This window comes from Lactuca sativa, unplaced genomic scaffold (assembly GCF_002870075.4).
Source record: "Lactuca sativa cultivar Salinas unplaced genomic scaffold, Lsat_Salinas_v11 Lsat_1_v11_unplaced_07, whole genome shotgun sequence".
Lineage (NCBI taxonomy): Eukaryota > Viridiplantae > Streptophyta > Magnoliopsida > Asterales > Asteraceae > Lactuca > Lactuca sativa.
Genome location: NW_026440199.1, coordinates 71,623 through 89,323, shown reverse-complemented (window position 1 = coordinate 89,323; position 17,701 = coordinate 71,623). Strand labels below are relative to the sequence as shown.

The 17,701-nt window shown below is 32.5% G+C and overlaps 2 long non-coding RNA genes across 16 annotated transcripts; both read left to right on the top strand.

The window, feature by feature from the left end:
- The first annotated feature begins 1,467 nt into the window (after window positions 1-1,467).
- Window positions 1,468-5,433, top strand: LOC128129504 (uncharacterized). 15 transcript variants are annotated; one of them, XR_008227387.1, is made up of 11 exons: window positions 1,468-1,656; window positions 1,730-1,948; window positions 2,034-2,164; window positions 2,375-2,443; window positions 2,545-2,608; window positions 2,694-2,736; window positions 2,908-3,001; window positions 3,528-3,760; window positions 3,852-4,049; window positions 4,135-4,295; window positions 4,838-5,433. It is a non-coding gene; the product is annotated as an uncharacterized LOC128129504 (long non-coding RNA). The 15 variants fall into 15 exon arrangements; XR_008227401.1 differs by lacking the exon at window positions 2,694-2,736 and having other exon boundaries at window positions 1,730-2,164; window positions 3,645-3,760; XR_008227397.1 differs by lacking the exon at window positions 2,694-2,736 and having other exon boundaries at window positions 1,730-2,164.
- A 1,630-nt stretch (window positions 5,434-7,063) lies between these two features.
- On the top strand, window positions 7,064-9,027 carry LOC111880085 (uncharacterized). Its single transcript, XR_002846337.3, has 3 exons — window positions 7,064-7,342; window positions 8,445-8,681; window positions 8,771-9,027. It is a non-coding gene; the product is annotated as an uncharacterized LOC111880085 (long non-coding RNA).
- The last annotated feature ends 8,674 nt before the right edge of the window (window positions 9,028-17,701 follow it).

Genomic DNA, 17,701 nt, shown 5'->3' with positions numbered 1-17,701 from the left:
CAAACTAAAATGGACCAAACTCACGAAAAAATGAAACTTTTAGACCATCGGTGTTAGTCCAAACTCTTTTTGCCCAGACATGACCATACTTGAATTTTATCTAATTATAACCGTATTATATTATGGGACCGGATACCAAAACTATCAAAAGATTGAAAAATTACACATTAGACCCCTTTATCTTGTTTAAAATACATGTTTGGTACTAAATTTTGTTTCATCTAATAATAATCTTTCGTTTCCGCATAGATGATGTTTCTATAGAAACTAGATGATGATCTTCTGTACTTAAATCATTATCTATTTTATGTTTATAAACCGTACTATTATTTATTATTGTTTTTGTTTATTTATTTATTTTAACTGCCACTTTCCACTTGTATATTTTGCACTCCTATCTTTCTTCCACATAATCGACCCTCTTTCATTCATTTATTTATTTATATTTATTGTTTTTGGTTTATTTACTGTTAACAAAACAATATTCTTTTCTAATAAAGAAAACTGTTTTATATTTTATTTAATGTAATCAACTATAGAAACATACCGAAAATTATCATATTGTCATATTTATAGAAAATTACTAAAATTAATGTTTTATACTAAGTAATCGAAGGACGTATATACGATATAGGTGATAGGTAATTGAAGGACGCATATATCATGAATATCTACCATGATAAATAAAGATTTTTTTGATACATGTTATATTTTCATTCATTTTGCCACATGTCATTTATTCATTTTGTGGTTATTTTGAATTAGTTTTTATTCCACATGTCATTTTATGATTTTTTTTTTCAATTTTATTAAATTTCATATAATATTTAAATGTAATAATTCCAATAAATGTAATAATAAATTCATATCAATTTCATTGATGAACTTTCCTTCTAATTTCAAAATTCATAAATTAAAGCTTCATTAATTTCATTTGTTAATTTATCTAAATTATTTATTCAAATTTAAAACAGAAAAATACTTTAATTTTAATAATTCAATATTTTTATTAATTTTCTTATAAATTTAAACTTCTTAAATATTTAGTTTTTCATATTTAGTTTTTCTTTTAAATAAACTCATGTAAACATGAATCTTACACCTAGTTAGTTAATAATTAAATAACATGTTTATTTGATCATTAAGAAATCTTAAAAACTATTTATGTTTACCAAATAAAATAGCTTTAACGGTGTATGTTTGTCTATGGAAGAGTTTGTAAAGTGGAAATATTAGTTATTTAAAAAACTAATAATTACTATTTTTATATATTAAAAGACATAATAAAACGTTAATATATATATATATATATATATATATATATATATATATATATATATATATATATATATATATATATATATATATAAAATTCTCTCGTGTTAACTACAGTAAAATAACTGTCTTTTTGGCAGAAAAAGTCCTTCTTTTATGGGGGCATGGTTTCTTTTGCCATTTGTTCAGTTTATGCCATTTGAACGATTTTTGATGCTACTGTGTTTTTCGCCTGTTCTCTTCACCGCTTTTCCACCCAATCACTTTTCGATTGCTGGCATTTTTTTTAATCTTTATTTCGACGAATTTGCTTTTCTTGCTCTGTTTCGATCTATCGTTACGTTCCTTTTCTTCCTTCTCCGTTTCCTCTTCTAATTGCAGGTGAGAATTTTCCACTATCTTTTCATGAGCCCTAGATGCATGTTGATGTTTCTACTCTAAATTGATGGTGCAGGTTCATGATTGGCGTGGTTGTCGGGTTCGGTGGTGTCACCGCCATTAGCTCCAGCATCCTCTACCTTCTGCTTCTTCATTTTATCCCTTCTTAATCGCCGGTGTGAGGTCTGATTTTTGCCTCTTCGATTTTACCCCAACCGATTCATCGATCTTCAACATCAGACGAACCCATCCCTACCTCCAATTGCTTCGCTTTTCTGTACCGACATCGACTTAGGTGCAGAGGAAGACCGACAAACGGAGTCGTTTGACGATGCGATGTATCACTCCGCCATCGCTTACGTGTGTTTCTTGTGCGACAGGTAGGTGAGCAAGGCGGAGAGTTGGGTGGCTCCTTGACTTAGACGACAACTGAAACACTCAGACACACATATATGTATTGCTTCAAAATCCACCAGTGTCGCTTCGCAACCCACGACCATCATCACATCAGGTTTAATTTTGGATTGATTAAAGTCCAAAATCCCTACTTCCGAACTTCTGCTTCAAATCTTACAGTCTAATAATCCATGTTTCGTTCCATTTTACTATTAGGGCTAATAAATTTCTCCATGTGATTACTCTTTCACTTTCTGAATTAATTTGGTCCTAAATTTCTAATCGATGGGTCTGAAATCAGTTTATGTTTCTTTTGCGTTCATAGATCGATTTTAGGTTCCAGACGTCTCCCTTATCAATCCAAACTTCACAAATTGAACGTTTCGGGATTCAGGTAGAGTTGAGCACTCAAATTTTATGATTCCATGCTTTGTCGATTTCAATTTTTGGGTTAATCACTTAATTGGTTATTGACCTGCCCTCTTTACTGTGTAGTACGATGCTGGATACAGACCCGATGAGGATGAAAGGAAAGTAAACAACGACTCCTACTGATTACGTGAGTTTCTTACCAATTTTAATTAGGTATATTAGATTAGATTATTTCCCCAAGTTTGTTTGTTCATAGGCGAGCTCTCTAACAGGCGCTAAATCAATAATACGTGAAGTTGCATATGTTCCATGAAGGTGATTCAAATATCTAATAAATTTTATATCTACTTCCTGAGTTTTGCCTCTATATACATTGTTGTGCTATTGTTTCTTATACATTAAGCAAATTTATCCATTTTAGATTTTCTTCTCAATTTTGAACTAAGTTAGGTTTTGGGTTGAACTGAATGGCCTTTGGTTGTGCAGATGACTGATGATGCCAAATTGAATCCCATAAATCTCACCAACGACATCGTCCCACGTGTCATGCCATATCTTTATAACTCTGCTAAGACGTATGGTATGTAATGTATACACACGAGCAGTGATAGTAGATCTTATTTTGTTGAGTTTTTCAAAGAAAATTTTTTACAAACGTTTTTAACAAAAAATTATTTTTTTTTTGTCAAAAATTCCATTCATGTTTATAGAAGTTTTAAAAATGTTCAGATTTTATAATTAGTTTGCAGAATAGTAAATCTTGACCAATGAAATCCATTAGCATGTCTTTCCAAATTTTATATGCTGATCATATCTATGTGTCACATACATGATGTTATCTCAAAGACCAAAGTACAATCAGCATAACTATAGATTTTATGTGGTACCTTTGCATTTAAATTTTCCATATGAGTTTAGAATACACATATTATATGCAAAGTGAAAAGCATCATATAGGCATAGTTAAAAAGGCTGTTCGTTTGACCTGAAACTCAAACAGTAAGATCCCGAATATAAAGGCTACGATCTATATTAGTTTTGTTCAAGAATGCGTAATCTGATCTTTCAAACAATGTATATTAAGTCCTTTGGATATTTGTATTCAGGTAAAGGTAAAGGAAAGAATTTATATACATGGATGGGCCCATGACCTTTTGTGCACGTAACAGAACCTGCACTAATACGACTGATTTTGGCAAATTATTCTCAATTTCAAAAACTAGATGTAGGAAATTCGTTGACAGAGTTGCTACTAAGTGGGCTAGCAGATGTTGAAGCTGATCAATGGGCAAAACATAGAAAGATTATGAATCATGCATTCCATGTGGAAAAGCTTAAGGTTCATCTTCTTTATGGATTACCAGAGCAAAAGTGTCAATATGTAACTAAAATTAATAAACCACTGATTCCATTAATGCTCCTTTTTGTAGCATATGGTACCGGCCTTTTACATTAGTTGCAGTAATATGATCAACAAATGGGAAGTATTAACAAAAGAAAGATCATGTGCAGTGGATGTACAACATTTGGTAGTAGCTATGAAGAAGGAAGAAAGATATTTGAACTTCAAAAAGAACAAACATAGTTAGTTATGAAGGGTTTACAATCGTTGTATATTCCAGGATCCCGTAAGTGCACTAATTTCCATTAATAATTTTGGTTTTTAGCATCTTAATCATTCCAAAAAAAATCATGCAAAACTGTTTGCTTAAGGAAGAGGAGGAGCGAAAACGCCATTTTTGTTTCCGTGATGATGATTCCGTGGGGTGTCAGCCAGGATCACATGTGGCAATATTGCGTCCCTCGAGGTTAACTGCATCTATTTATCCCAGGGCATGGAATGTTTCATTCACGCGCCAAAGAGGGAGCCTCTGGTAAGTTAATGTGACTTTATACTATATTTAATTTTAATTTTTTGTTGGAGAATACCAACATGCTTTACTATTGCTACCAAATGAGCAATATATTTTACTTTTTATCAATAACATAAATGTTTTCACATACATGAATAAAGTCTTTCTTTTTCAAATTTTCCAAAGTTGAGGGGATGACCATTTTACCCTTATGTCTATGAATTTAACGCTCCATCATTACAACAATTTGCAATGAGACTATGAGTCAATCTCTCATCAGTTGTACATTTGAGAGATATTGAAATATTTTTCAGCAAATATATTCAGATAAAAGAAATAAGATTGATTTTTATTTGTAGAGTTCTTATATAAGGAATTAATAATTGTATTTAAGTAATTTTACTCTAAAACTTTGTAGTTTTAAATTTGGTTATTTAAAATTGGTTAAATGATAGCTTAAAATTTTTTAATTTCAGTTGAGAAAGTAGTTTTTAGGACCATATTGGCCATGCACATTTTTATTACATTAATAAACTTCAATTCTTCATAAAATCCAACTACAGTTTTAGGGTCCTGTGGCTATACGGATGGCTAAAAGAGTGATTAGCCATGGTTCAGAAATGGAGACCAGGTCTGATTTGGAATTGGAAGACGAATGCTATGAAGAGATATTGGTCACAGGTGATAGGTTAGAAGGGTTGAATGCATTTTCTGAGAAGCGAAAACCATTGTACAAAGGCGGATGAAATTAACGTATTTTGGTTTATTGATATTGGCAACGTACTTTAGTTTTTTTTTTCTTTGATAAGGTGTATAAGATTTTTGACAGGTACTATGGGCAGATGGTTGTCTTACTTTAACATGGAGTTGTAGGGAGAGAACTTGGTCATTTCAATAACTAGGAGGGGAAGTGATGATGGCAGGAAAGGATATAGGGGTAAATTAGTCATTTGAGGATAGGAAGGGTTTTTTGTAACTAGGATGGGAGGTGATGATGGCAGGGAGGAAATAGAGGTAAATTGGTCGTTTCAGGATCACCGATTGTATTATTGCTTTTGTAACTTAGGATTAGACTTTTAATTCTTATACAATTGATTAAAATTCAATTTTTTTTAACTATCTTTGTCACCCATAATAGCAACATACTTACATTTCGATACCAATATCAGCAATGGTCATCAAATCACCAACAATATACTAAGCATCCTGTCGGTTTTTTTGACTTTAGTGGCGAATCCAACCCCCGCGAAACGGAGTTTCCTATCTAGTTAATAATTATGTTTACCAACACAAGAGACATAAATAAAAATAAAAATATTATTATGCAACCAAATATCCAAAAAAATCTATAGGTTAAAGACAAAGTATATCTATTTATAATTATTAAATAATATAAAGGGAAACATGTATTAATTAATACTTTTAACTTAAAATTAAAGTAATTTTTTTTAAATAAATGTTAAATTTAAAAATTTATATTAGGTATTATTTAATTAATATTTTTATGATTACTTTTTATCAAGAATAATTAGTTTTGATTAGGATGGTATTAGAGTCCGCCTCATTCAAAATGGTATCCAACTTATAATTACCGTGGAGAGAGAGAGAGAGAGAGAGAGAGAGAGAGCAACACTACCCGTACATAAGGACCGGCAGTGGCGAACGTAGACTGTTTTAGTAGGGGTGTTCCTCGTACTTCAAGCGGGTGCACCTAATAGAAAAAATATTATAAAAAATAAAAAATTACACTGCGTGCCGGAAATTGAGCAGTGGCCCGGGACCCCAAATGCCCCACTAAGGTCCGCCACTGTGGACCGGTGTTTGTCATAGCCACCATGACATACAATGTTGCATATACCACGACGACTCTCATCGGTCTTAAAGATGTATTTTTATTAAAATAAGATGTGAGTCCCTTAAAGATGTCTTTTAGTAAAACTAGAAGGTTATCCGTACTTTGTGGCGTTTAGAATATATATATTTTTTATGTTTATGTGTTTTTTTTTTTTTTTTTTTTTTTAATGAGAATATTGAAGACGGGCTACCAAAAGTGCCAACTCCACAAAGTAATATGACAAAAACTTGAGGGGTCATATTTGGTAAATTCAAGGGACCAAAAATAGCAAACTTTTGAACAAAGGCTAGTCACATTTATATATAAATGTTAAGGGAATAAAAATGACAAACTCTTGAAAGTGGCTAAATTATGAATCATCTTAAAGTTACTAAGTGACATGTCTTTTAATATATATATATATATATATATATATATATATATATATATATATATATATATATATATATATATATATATACCATAATAAATGAAAATGACTTTGACACATGTCATTCTCTCATAAAATTAGCCACATGTAATTTTGTCATAATTTTGAGATATATATTTATTTTCCACTTGTCATTGTTTCAATTTATTATTAATTTAGTTTCTATAAATTAAACCTACCATAATGACTATTAATTTTAAATTTTAAATTTTAAATTTTAAATTCAATTTCAAATAAATTTACAATTTAAACCTTTATGTTTAACATTTTGTTATAATTAACTCGTTTAGTACACTTAATACATAATTTTAATTAGTTTATTTTTTGCATGTTTTTTTCTCATAATTTTCACTTATTTCAATTTCAAATTCAAATAAAATTTCTATTTAATCGTTCGAACTTAACATTTTGTTTTAATCAACCCGTATAATATACGGGTTTCACAACTAGTATATAATAAAAACCTTTTTAAGGCCACGTGTCATTTTTATAAACCATTCCTGCGACACGTGGCATTTTATGAGACTTTCTAATTTTTTTTTTCCCGCTTATGGATTTTCCTCCTCAATCGGGTGTTTCTTCGATCCAAAAAATCAGGAATACATCTTCAGAATCTTCAATCAAATCTTGCCCAAATTTCGATCAATTGAATCGCTCTACAATTTAACTTCAAAATCCTATAGAACCTACTTTTTCTCCATCTCCATCTCAACATTCGAGGCAAACCAGTTGCCTGTGGCTAGCCCTTCCCTCCCCTTCACATTCACCGTAACCTCGATTCAGGTATGCTTCATGGTCAATGGCCCTAAGTTACCATCTACAAACCTTGCTTCATCCTCATTGTTTCTTTGAAATGTATCTGACATTGAAATTCAAATTTTGATAACACTTTCATCTCTTCTCTCTCTCTCTCTCTCTCTCTCTCTCTCTCTAATCCTATACAGATTTTGATTCTTTCTTATATCCATTGATACCTGTTAACTTTTCATTCGTAATATCAACAGAGGACGATTTTTGAAAGAAAAAAAATATGTTCTATTTCCTCTATAAATTAACAGATCTTCTGTAAAGAGAGGTAAAATCATATCGTTTAGGGTTCGAGGTTTCAGATCTTCTTTACCAAGTGTGACTAATATGTTGATTTTTTTTTATTTAGCTTAGAGGTAACGCTCACCAACACAAACTGCCGATACCTTCTCATCATGAACCCCTTTTGTCATCGTTTTTTTCTTCTTACATGGATTTTTTCTTGGATCCGGTTCTAGACCATGGTTTCACCATCGGGTCTCTATCTCTCTTTATAAAAAATTTCTAACAGGGTTCTTTCTCTTGAAATATCTCTATTTTAGTAACCAGGTTTGTGTATATGTATGGTGTTCAATTCCCTTTTCATGACGTTTAGTGAATTACTGAAAATCCTTGGTAGAGTTGTTGAACATTTCATGAACATTCTTTTACTTACTGTTGTTGTATGATTGATTGTTGTACGTTTGATTTTTGGCTGTACTAGAAGCAAAAAATATTAGTCAAGGGTCGTGCAATTAAGTTATCATTTACCATTTGATTCTAATGATCTTCATTTTTGTATGAATTCAACTAATATATGGTCAATCAAAACTAGGAGAATGCAGCAAAAGGGAAGTGAATTTGTTTTAAGTATAGGGTTTCTTGGTAGATTTTGGGCGAAACTGCTGTTTTTTTGTAGATGACCAAAATGTTCTAATTGGATCTATTTGAACTAAAATTTTTTGTTTTTAGTATTTGGTTTTGGTTGTAACTTCTAATTAATTTTTATGCCGCCTATGAAGTGCTTCAAATGGTCATCTCATCGAGTTGTCACCTATTGTTCTTTACTTATTACAATTTTACTTTATACACATTATAGGTTCTGGTCAACAGAAGTTTTTAGAAGCTTCAGTTGTAGCTTATGTATCTGATAACCCCATAACGATATAGAAAGAGTTACCAATTGAAGATGCAATTAAAGGTTTTATTCCTTCTACTTCATATAAGATGAAGCTTTCTACCGTTATGGGATACACTAACAGGGGCAAAATATTATACATTCTAGATCATGAAGCAACTATTTATTTTATGTCTAATATTCAAGGAAAATATCCAGGTATAATAATTATTTGATTTTTTTATGCATTAAATTTATAGCCAATAAACGATTTTGGACTTTTCTTGGTTGGATCTTGAATATTACAGGTGTATCAACAGTTGATTGGTGCAGCATGTAATTTGAAGCGTCCAAAATCCAAGATTTTTATATCATTTATTGATAAATCAGAGCATATATGTTATTGCTTAATACAGTCAAACAGTTTCTGATCGAGTCCCTTATTATCACATTCCATTCCTCGAAAAGCTTAACCAAAATTCCCAACTTTTCAAATTTATTATACCAAGTATGCCCCTCTTTTATACCTTCATGCCAATCTTTAAAATAGTATAGATTAACCGAACTCTCAATCCCTTATTATCACATTCCAATCCTTAAAAAAAAGACCAAAATGCACTTTAATTAACTAAGCATATGTTTTTATACAGGGACAATTCTGTTCATTTATTCAAACATGGACTATACATTTGATCTATTATTACTTTATAAAGCTAAATAATAACATGATTGTCTCTTTGTTTAAGGCATGTTTTTACAATATATGTATTTTTAATATATACTCCCATAATAGTTTGGTAGACATGAAACCAAAAAATGTTTTCTAATATTTGTCCAGTACATTAATAATTATTAAGAAAATTATTATGAAAGTAACTTATAATCACTTACTTAGCCAACAATCTAACATTATCTTCCACCATTATAATTTATTAATTGAATATTAATAACAGACTTATTCTTTTGTTGATATAAGAGATTTCTATCAATTCATTCTCCAAGTTTTACATAATTAAAAAAAGATTAGCTAGCTAGGTGTTATATTACTCATTCAACAAACTGCTGCACTTTCTCCCATTTGATTGACAAAAAAGACTATTTTACCCTTTGTTGTTTGTTATTTTCCTAATATCAGTAAATGGTTGCTATCAGCCTTACTAAAAATATTAACATTATACATGTATTTACAAAAACATACACAATTTGAAGAGGCCTCGTGCATCAAAAATTATACCAGAAGCTCCCCGTCTTTTTTCCTTTAAAAGATTCATTTCTAATTTGGTCATTTGACCATTTTTTTTACATTTTTCGTCATTTCAACCGCATATTTGGTTTAATTTGGTCAATTAGGCCATTTAGACAAATTATGCGTTTTTTTAAGCACAAACCATTTATGATAATTTTGTTAAACACGGACCAGTTATGCATTATTTTTTTATATAAGGACCATTTTTGTACATTTATTAAATTAGGGACCATTCGTACAACTATTTTGTTTAGCAGAAGGACTATTCCTATAATTTTTACACAGGGACAATTAACTTTTATTTAGCAATGTATTTATATAATAAAAAGTATAATGTTATATTAGACATAAAAATGAAAGTATGTTGCTATTTAGTACATTTAGCCCATGATTCAGCTAAATCCACTAAATATCAATTTACTTTCATATTTATGTCCAATTTAGCATCATACTTATTATTATACAAAGTACATTTCTAATTAAAGGTTCTAATGTTTTGGTCATTTGTAGCACTTATTACGAAACACAAAAGTACTTTGTAATTATATGAAAAATTGATAACAAAAAGTAGAAGTTTTTCGGTGAAAATGATCATTTTTATGTTTTTGGTCAATTTGGTTTTTTCACCATTTTTATTTATTTTAATCATTTCTCGATGAATTAAAACTGAATAAAGAACGTTATAATGATATGAAACTCTTAAAGCAATAAGTATACTTTTTTTAGAAATGACAATTTTAACCTTTTTGGTCAATTTGTTTATTTTGTTCTTTTTGGTTATTTGGACCACTTAAAAATGAAAAAAATATACCGTACACGGTTACGAAACACTTAAAGCAGAAAAGTAAAATTTTTTAGTCAAAATAATCTTTTTGGTCATTCTTACTATTTTTTTCTTTTTCTTAATTCTACCCACTTAAAATGAAAAATAATGTATTTTGATTACCTTATGTTTTGGATTGTTAGTACAACATTAGGGTATTTTGTGTACGGTTGTGGTTGTTGTCATGTCTACCAAAATTTTATGGTTATTACTTGGTTCCATCATAAAATGTCGATTTACAAACAATAAAATTGGTTGACAGTCGGTTATTTTTAAAATTAGGTTGCAATAAAATGAGGGGTTATTTATTTTTTAAAAATTAATATCATATTGGTTGATGGGTTGTTTCTTTTAAAATTAGGTTTCTATTTAATCAAACCATATTAGGGGTTGTTTGTTAAAAGTAGGTTGCTATTTTATGCACTTAATTTTTTTTGTGCTTTAAAGTATGTTGCTATAAAGTGGAAAAGGTAAAGCAAAAAAATGTAGGTTGCTCTTTTATGCATTTAACTTGCTGATCGTGCTTTATAGTTTATTCAAAGTTGTTTTGTTACAAAATTATATTTTCAATCATTTTACAATTCTTCGAAGTCTGAAAGGTAAATATTATTATTCCTTTGTCATGAAAATGTCAATGTTTTTTCTTTTTTTAAAATTCAATGTGTTAAATTTTAGTATTTTACTCAACTCATATTCTTAGGTAAAAATGTTTAATTGTCTGTTGAATTTCTTTTTTATTTTCTAAACATTCAAAAAGTTATTCTTTCATTTATACAGAACAAGATATATGATGAGTTTATGTTCGGTTCACTCAATTGTTAGACTTCTTAATGCTCAGTGTGAGCCAATAACTTTTTATACATTTATGATTATTAATTACGATTTTTAAAGTTTTTATGTTATTTTAACTTGTCACCCGTGTGATACACGTGTTATAACCTAGTATATATATATATATATATATATATATATATATATATATATATATATATATATATATATATATATATATATATATATAGAGAGAGAGAGAGAGAGAGAGAGATAAGTTTATGTATTCTAACTGCCTAGATGTAGGGTTGATTGTGAACTAATTAAAATTTAAAAATAATCAATTAATTATTTATTTATTTAAGGGTGTAATAGTAATCTTTGTTATATTTAATTATGGTAGAAAATTAAAATATTAATTATCGACAAAAGTTCAAAAATGGACCCTGTGCTTTACAAAAAGTAGCGACTTAATGATATCTTTCATTAGGGTAACACCATTGGTCGCTAACGTTTCCAAATCCGACACAGATGGTCCCTCGGTTTAATGTCGTTAAGTTATCTTCGTTTGAGAGGGGGCATTTTCGTCCTTTTCGCTTGTTTCCAAACCATAAGGACCTTCTGAATGCTTCTTGGAACTTACTAATCCCTACACCCTCCTCCTCCACATCCGTTCATCTTTCCCTCTAAAAAGCTCCATGTTGTCGTCGCCGTTATCACAACCACCATGGTCGGACATTACGACAGCCACTTGCATTCCAACTACCACTCACCACTCCTGCATTCTCAACGATTCACTTCCCACTGATGTTGCATTCTCCGTTGTTATTATCTCACATCGGCCGAAACTACTTATGGTAGTAATGATTGTGAATGTTATTTTAATGAATTTTTGTGATGTTTTTTTTGTTAGATTATTATGTAAAAAAGTCCAAAATACCAATTAAATTTTCAATAATTTTTATAATATAACGATTTATGTAAGAAAAAACAAGTGACATCATGTTGTAGAAGTTAATCCCTTAACATAGCTTTTAATAATTTATTAAAACAAAAAAGACAAAAGGATCTTGCTCAACTAGCTTTATATGTGTTTTCCACTTTTAATCAAAGCACAAACCCTTCTAATTTTATTTTTTATTTATATTATATAAAATGTTAGATGAAGTTTTGAAGTGTTATATTTTGTTTAATCCAACTTTCAACATGTGTCATCTCCACACACTGTTGATGCATTGTCAGAAGGTATGATGAGATGCTTTTTGGAGAGGAACATTGACAACAAGTTGTCAGCATTAACACCTGATAATTGTTCAACAAATGATGTCATCGTTGAAAAGCTTTTAGGTACGCTTACTACTTCATCACTAATTTTGAAGGGGAGATTATTTCATATGTGATGTTGTACACACATAATTAATTTTATTGTGCAAGATGGATTTTCTGTGATTGGGAGTGCAATTGAGAATGTTAGGAATAGTATCTCATTTTGGACAAGTTCTCCTAAAAGAATACAAGATTTTAGACTTTTTTTGTAACATCCCGGAATATCAAGAGTAAAGTTGAAGGGCTAAAAGAGTAAATTGGAAAGGGCAACTCGGCGAGTCCACGAGTGGACTCGGCGAGTAGGGTCGCGATTTTGGTCGCGTGTTAAGTGGCCGACTCGGCGAGTCGGCGACTGGACTCGGCGAGTTGGCGCTGAGTGGAGAAAACCCTAATTTCGGAGGATGAGCCCTATATAAAGGACATTATATCCTCTCCCCAGCGTCCTTACCTTCCCTTGAAGTCCAGAAAACCCTAGAAACGCGATTGTGAAGGTTTTGAGTGCAATTGAGCCTTGGAGAAGAGAATTGGAGGAAGATTTTGGAGAGTTAGGAGGCTTGGAGCAAGGGGCTTTGCTTAGATTCGGATTTCATTGTTGTTGGGGCTTCCTTTTGAGGTATTATCTCATTCTTGGGCTGTTATTCTTCTAGATTCATTATTCTTGGAATGTATGGGAGGTTTAGCTTGTGGTATCTTGAGTTTGAAGAGTAGATCTGAGGTTGCTACCTCAGATCTGGAGTGGAGGAGGTCTAAAGTGCATTAAAGTCCCTGTTCTTGAGTGATTAGTGAAGCCATCATGTCTCAAACCCTATCCCTAAAGTGTAAAATGCCTATATCTCTTTGGATTCACGTAAAGTTTGCCACTTTACGTGAGGGATGGGTTGTAGGAGGCTAGATCTACGTTTTGGATCAATTGCATGGCCTAGAAGGTTCTGTTTGGGATGAGATCTAGAGGCACTCGGCGAGTCACAAAGGTGTACTCGGCGAGTTGCTTGAAGATGGTCTGGAACTCGGCAAGTAGGTTGAAGATAGCCTTAGACTCGACGAGTCTGTTCTTGGACTCGGCAAGTCTGGTCGTGAGGTCCAAGTTTCTTCTGGTTGAGCTGTGACTCGGTGAATCAAGGGATGACTCGGTGAGTCAAGGGATGACTCGGTGAGTCGAGTAAGAAAGGACTCAGAGTTGCTGGACTCGACGAGTCTTGGGGTGACTCGGCGAGTTAAGTCGCGGATGGGGGAGATTCTATGTGTGTAGACTCGGCGAGTCATTGGGATGACTCGGCGAGTAGAGTCAGTCAGGGGTTGACTTTGGCCAACAGTTGACCAGTTATTTTCCAGGGGCATTTTGGTAATTGTTGAATATTGTTTTGAGTTCAGTGTCTTGGTGTTGGCCAGTGTTGGAGATCGTATCAATGGTTGGAGTAGCTTGGGTTTATCTGTTCAGTCGGCAATTTCGAGGTGAGTTATCCTCACTATATCAACAGGGTCTAAGGCACTAAGGCCGACCCTTTATCGGATTGAGATCCGGGTATTTGTTGTTATGATATTGCTTTGATATGTTGCATCCTGGTAGCTAGGATGGTATATGCTAATGACCGGTTAGGTCGGTATCCTGGTTAGGATGATGATATGTTGTGTGATCTGTTTGATCAGTTTGTTGACTATGAATTGTTATATGATTGTATGTTTATGTGCACATTGATGTTTGGACTGGAGTTGGGTTGAGGCGGGTCTTGCTTTGTGCTATAGGTATGGGTGTTCGTTTGGATGGATCAGTTTGATCCGATCCAATCAAGTAAATCCAAATGGATTTCGGTTTTCAAAACATGGATCCGAATAGTCCAAACTACGTTCAAATCCGATCCGATCCAACTAAATTACAGTTCGGTTGGATCGGTTTTTTCAATTCGGTTTTTAAGAACCAAGACATTTTAAATAATTTATAATTTAAATATTAGCTAACTCTTTAAAAGTAACTAAATAAAACTTTTTAGCTATGAATTATAATTTATAAACAACTATTAAGAAAAATTAACTATAGTTTAATCTTTCATTGACAAAAAACTTTTCATAAGTATATATTAAAGTACTATCTTGGTTGAAAGATTCTAATAATTAAAAAAATAATTTAGTAAATTTATAAATGATTAAAGATATATATTAAAAAATAAATAATAAGTTGTTATTCGGTTTTTTTGGACTATTCGGTTCTTATTTTATAAACCAAAACCAATCCGAAATCCAAAAATAATAATTCGGTCTAGCTTAAAACCAATCCAAAAATCCAAATATCCGAACCAAATAGTCCAATCCAAATTGTCCGATTGGACATTTCGGTTTTAACCAAATAATGAACAGCCCTAGCTATAGGCCAAGATACCCAGGGCGGACCGGTTGTCCCGAAGGCCCAGCGAGCGGTCCGGATAGGCTGTAGGCCCCAAGAGGGCGGACCAGACGTGCCGAGGCTCGGAGAGTGGACCAGGTCGACTGAAGGCCCGGTGCGGGCGGACCAGTCACACTGTAGACTCAGAGAGTGGAGCAGGTGGATTGAAGGCCCGGTGCGGGCGGACCAATCACACTGCAGACTCGATGTATATGGCTAGACTCGGAGAGTGGACTAGGTGGATTGAAGGCCCGGTGCGGGCGGACCAATCACACTGCAGACTCGATGTATATGGTTAGACTCGGAGGGTGGACCAGGTGGACTGTTGGTCGGTGCGGCGGACCAGTCACACAGTAGACCCGAAGTGCATGGCTGTTCTGTGATCGGATATGATATGGCATGTTATGTGTGTATGGTATATGTGGTTGGTATTTTGGGGATATCTCACTAAGTTTTCGGGCTTACAGTTGTGGTTTTATGTTTTTCAGGTTCTTCAGGAGACCGTGGCAAGACGAAGGCGTGATCGTACCGCTCCTCATGTTTATGTTGTGATGTGATTCTGGGAATACTTTAATTTAATTGTATTGAAAACCTTTTTGTAATGATTTAATGAAATCGGGTTGTTTTTGAAAAGTTTAAATTGGTTGAAATTTTTCGGTCGTTACATTTTTCTAGACAAGCAGGTGTTAATTGCCAAAATGAGTTACTTCTTGATTGCAAAACAAGGTGGAATTCCATTTATATGATGTTAAGTGTTGCTTTGGAGTATAGAGAAGTTTTTAATCGTTTGAGCAAAAAGGAGAAACATTATGTTTGCTTGCCTAGTGAAGATGAATGGAATATGGCATCAGAGGTTTGTGAAAAGTTGAAATTGTTCTATCATGTGACAGAAAAATTTTCTAGTACAAAATATCCCACATTAAACATTTTCTTCCCTCTAATTTGTGAGATGAAACTATCTTTGTTGAGTTGGAAAGTATCTGATAATGAAGTTATTAAGTCAATGGCATCAACTATGTTAACCAAATTTGAGAAGTATCGGAATGTAATACATAATGTTATGAGTGTAGCAATTGTCTTGGATCCCAGGTATAAGTTAAATTTGATCAATTATTTCTTTCTCAAGTTATATGGGGAAGGAACAAGAAGTGAGATTATGCAAATACGTGACATAATTACTGAGTTGTTTGAAGAGTATAAAAAGAAACATGATGCCAAATGAGGAGCTTCTTGGAAACGACAAAGTGCAACTAACGTCTCGGAGGGAGGGGGTCCTACTTCTAGCAAATCAACATGGGAGTTAGATTTCGAGACTATGCTTTCTGAGGATGATGGATTTAAAAAAACTGAGTTGGATGATTATTTAGCTGAGAAGTTGTTACCAAATGAGGAGGGTTTTGACATATTGATGTGGTGGAAGTGTAATGGCTCCAAGTTTCCTATATTACAGAAGATTGCTAGAGATGTGTTAGCCATTCCAATTTCTACCGTTGCTTCAAAATCAACATTTAGCATGAGCGGGAATAAGGTGACAAAACAACGTAATCGTCTCAAATCGAAAACAGTCGGGACGTTAATGTGTAGCTAAAGTTGGTTACAGAAGGAAATTCAAGGTAAAATTTTAATAAATATATAAATTAGTATATTATACATGCTTATAAATATTACTTTTTCTAACTATAAGTTTTATGTGTTTCAGGTAAAAATCAAGACGAATCAAAGACGGTTGCATATGATGATGATGTTGAGTAATTTTTCAAATTAAACACAAGAAACAAAGAGAACCAAAGACTTGAAGTTTCTTTTGTATAAGTTTGTTTTCTTTTTGATGCTTATTAAACCTTATCATTGCCATTTTAATGCTTGTTAAACTTTATGAATGATGTAAACACAATCTAATTATGACCTTTGGTTTTGATATTTTATTAATCTTGAAATTGTTTTTTGCGTTAATTGATTCTAGTATGTTAGTAGATTGAGGATGGGTTGGGGATGGGTCGGGGATGGACCGGGGATAAGCCCAAAATCTAAAGGGTATGAGATTCAATTCCCCGCATTCGTTGGGTATGGGGATGGGGATGAGGTTACGAACTCGGGGATGGGGACAGGGATGGTAAAACCCGCCTCTTATCCGCCCCATTTCCATCCCTAATAAGTATTTGAAATCTGGCATTAACATCAAATTCACTATATGAGATCTTGCTTAGAAATCATATTCCTATAAACCAAAATTCTATAAAATATAAATAATAACATTAATTAGAGTGAATACCTCATAATTTGATTTTGTAACTTCCAATTGTCATCTATATAATGTGTCGTGATTGTCATATAACCTTTCTTTTGGTTACTTGCAGTCCACATATCAGACATGAGAGCAATCCTACTATTGTTTTTCTTCAAAACATTTCAAGATATAACATTTTTTATTCTCGTATATCTTCGTTATATCATCTTTGATTGTAGGACGACAAGGCACCTTAAATAAAGGTTGAAGACTTTCTGTATACTTTTGAAAACCGTAATGTTCAACAATGGAGAGTGGATAATCATGAATTATAATCATCTTTGCTAGTTCTTCTCTAGATACTTTAGCATCAAAGGAATATTTACTCATATAAGATAAACCATCTGCAGTTTTTTGCCCTTGAACTAATATATGTTGCCTAATGTCCCTTGTATTTTTCCTAGGGCAT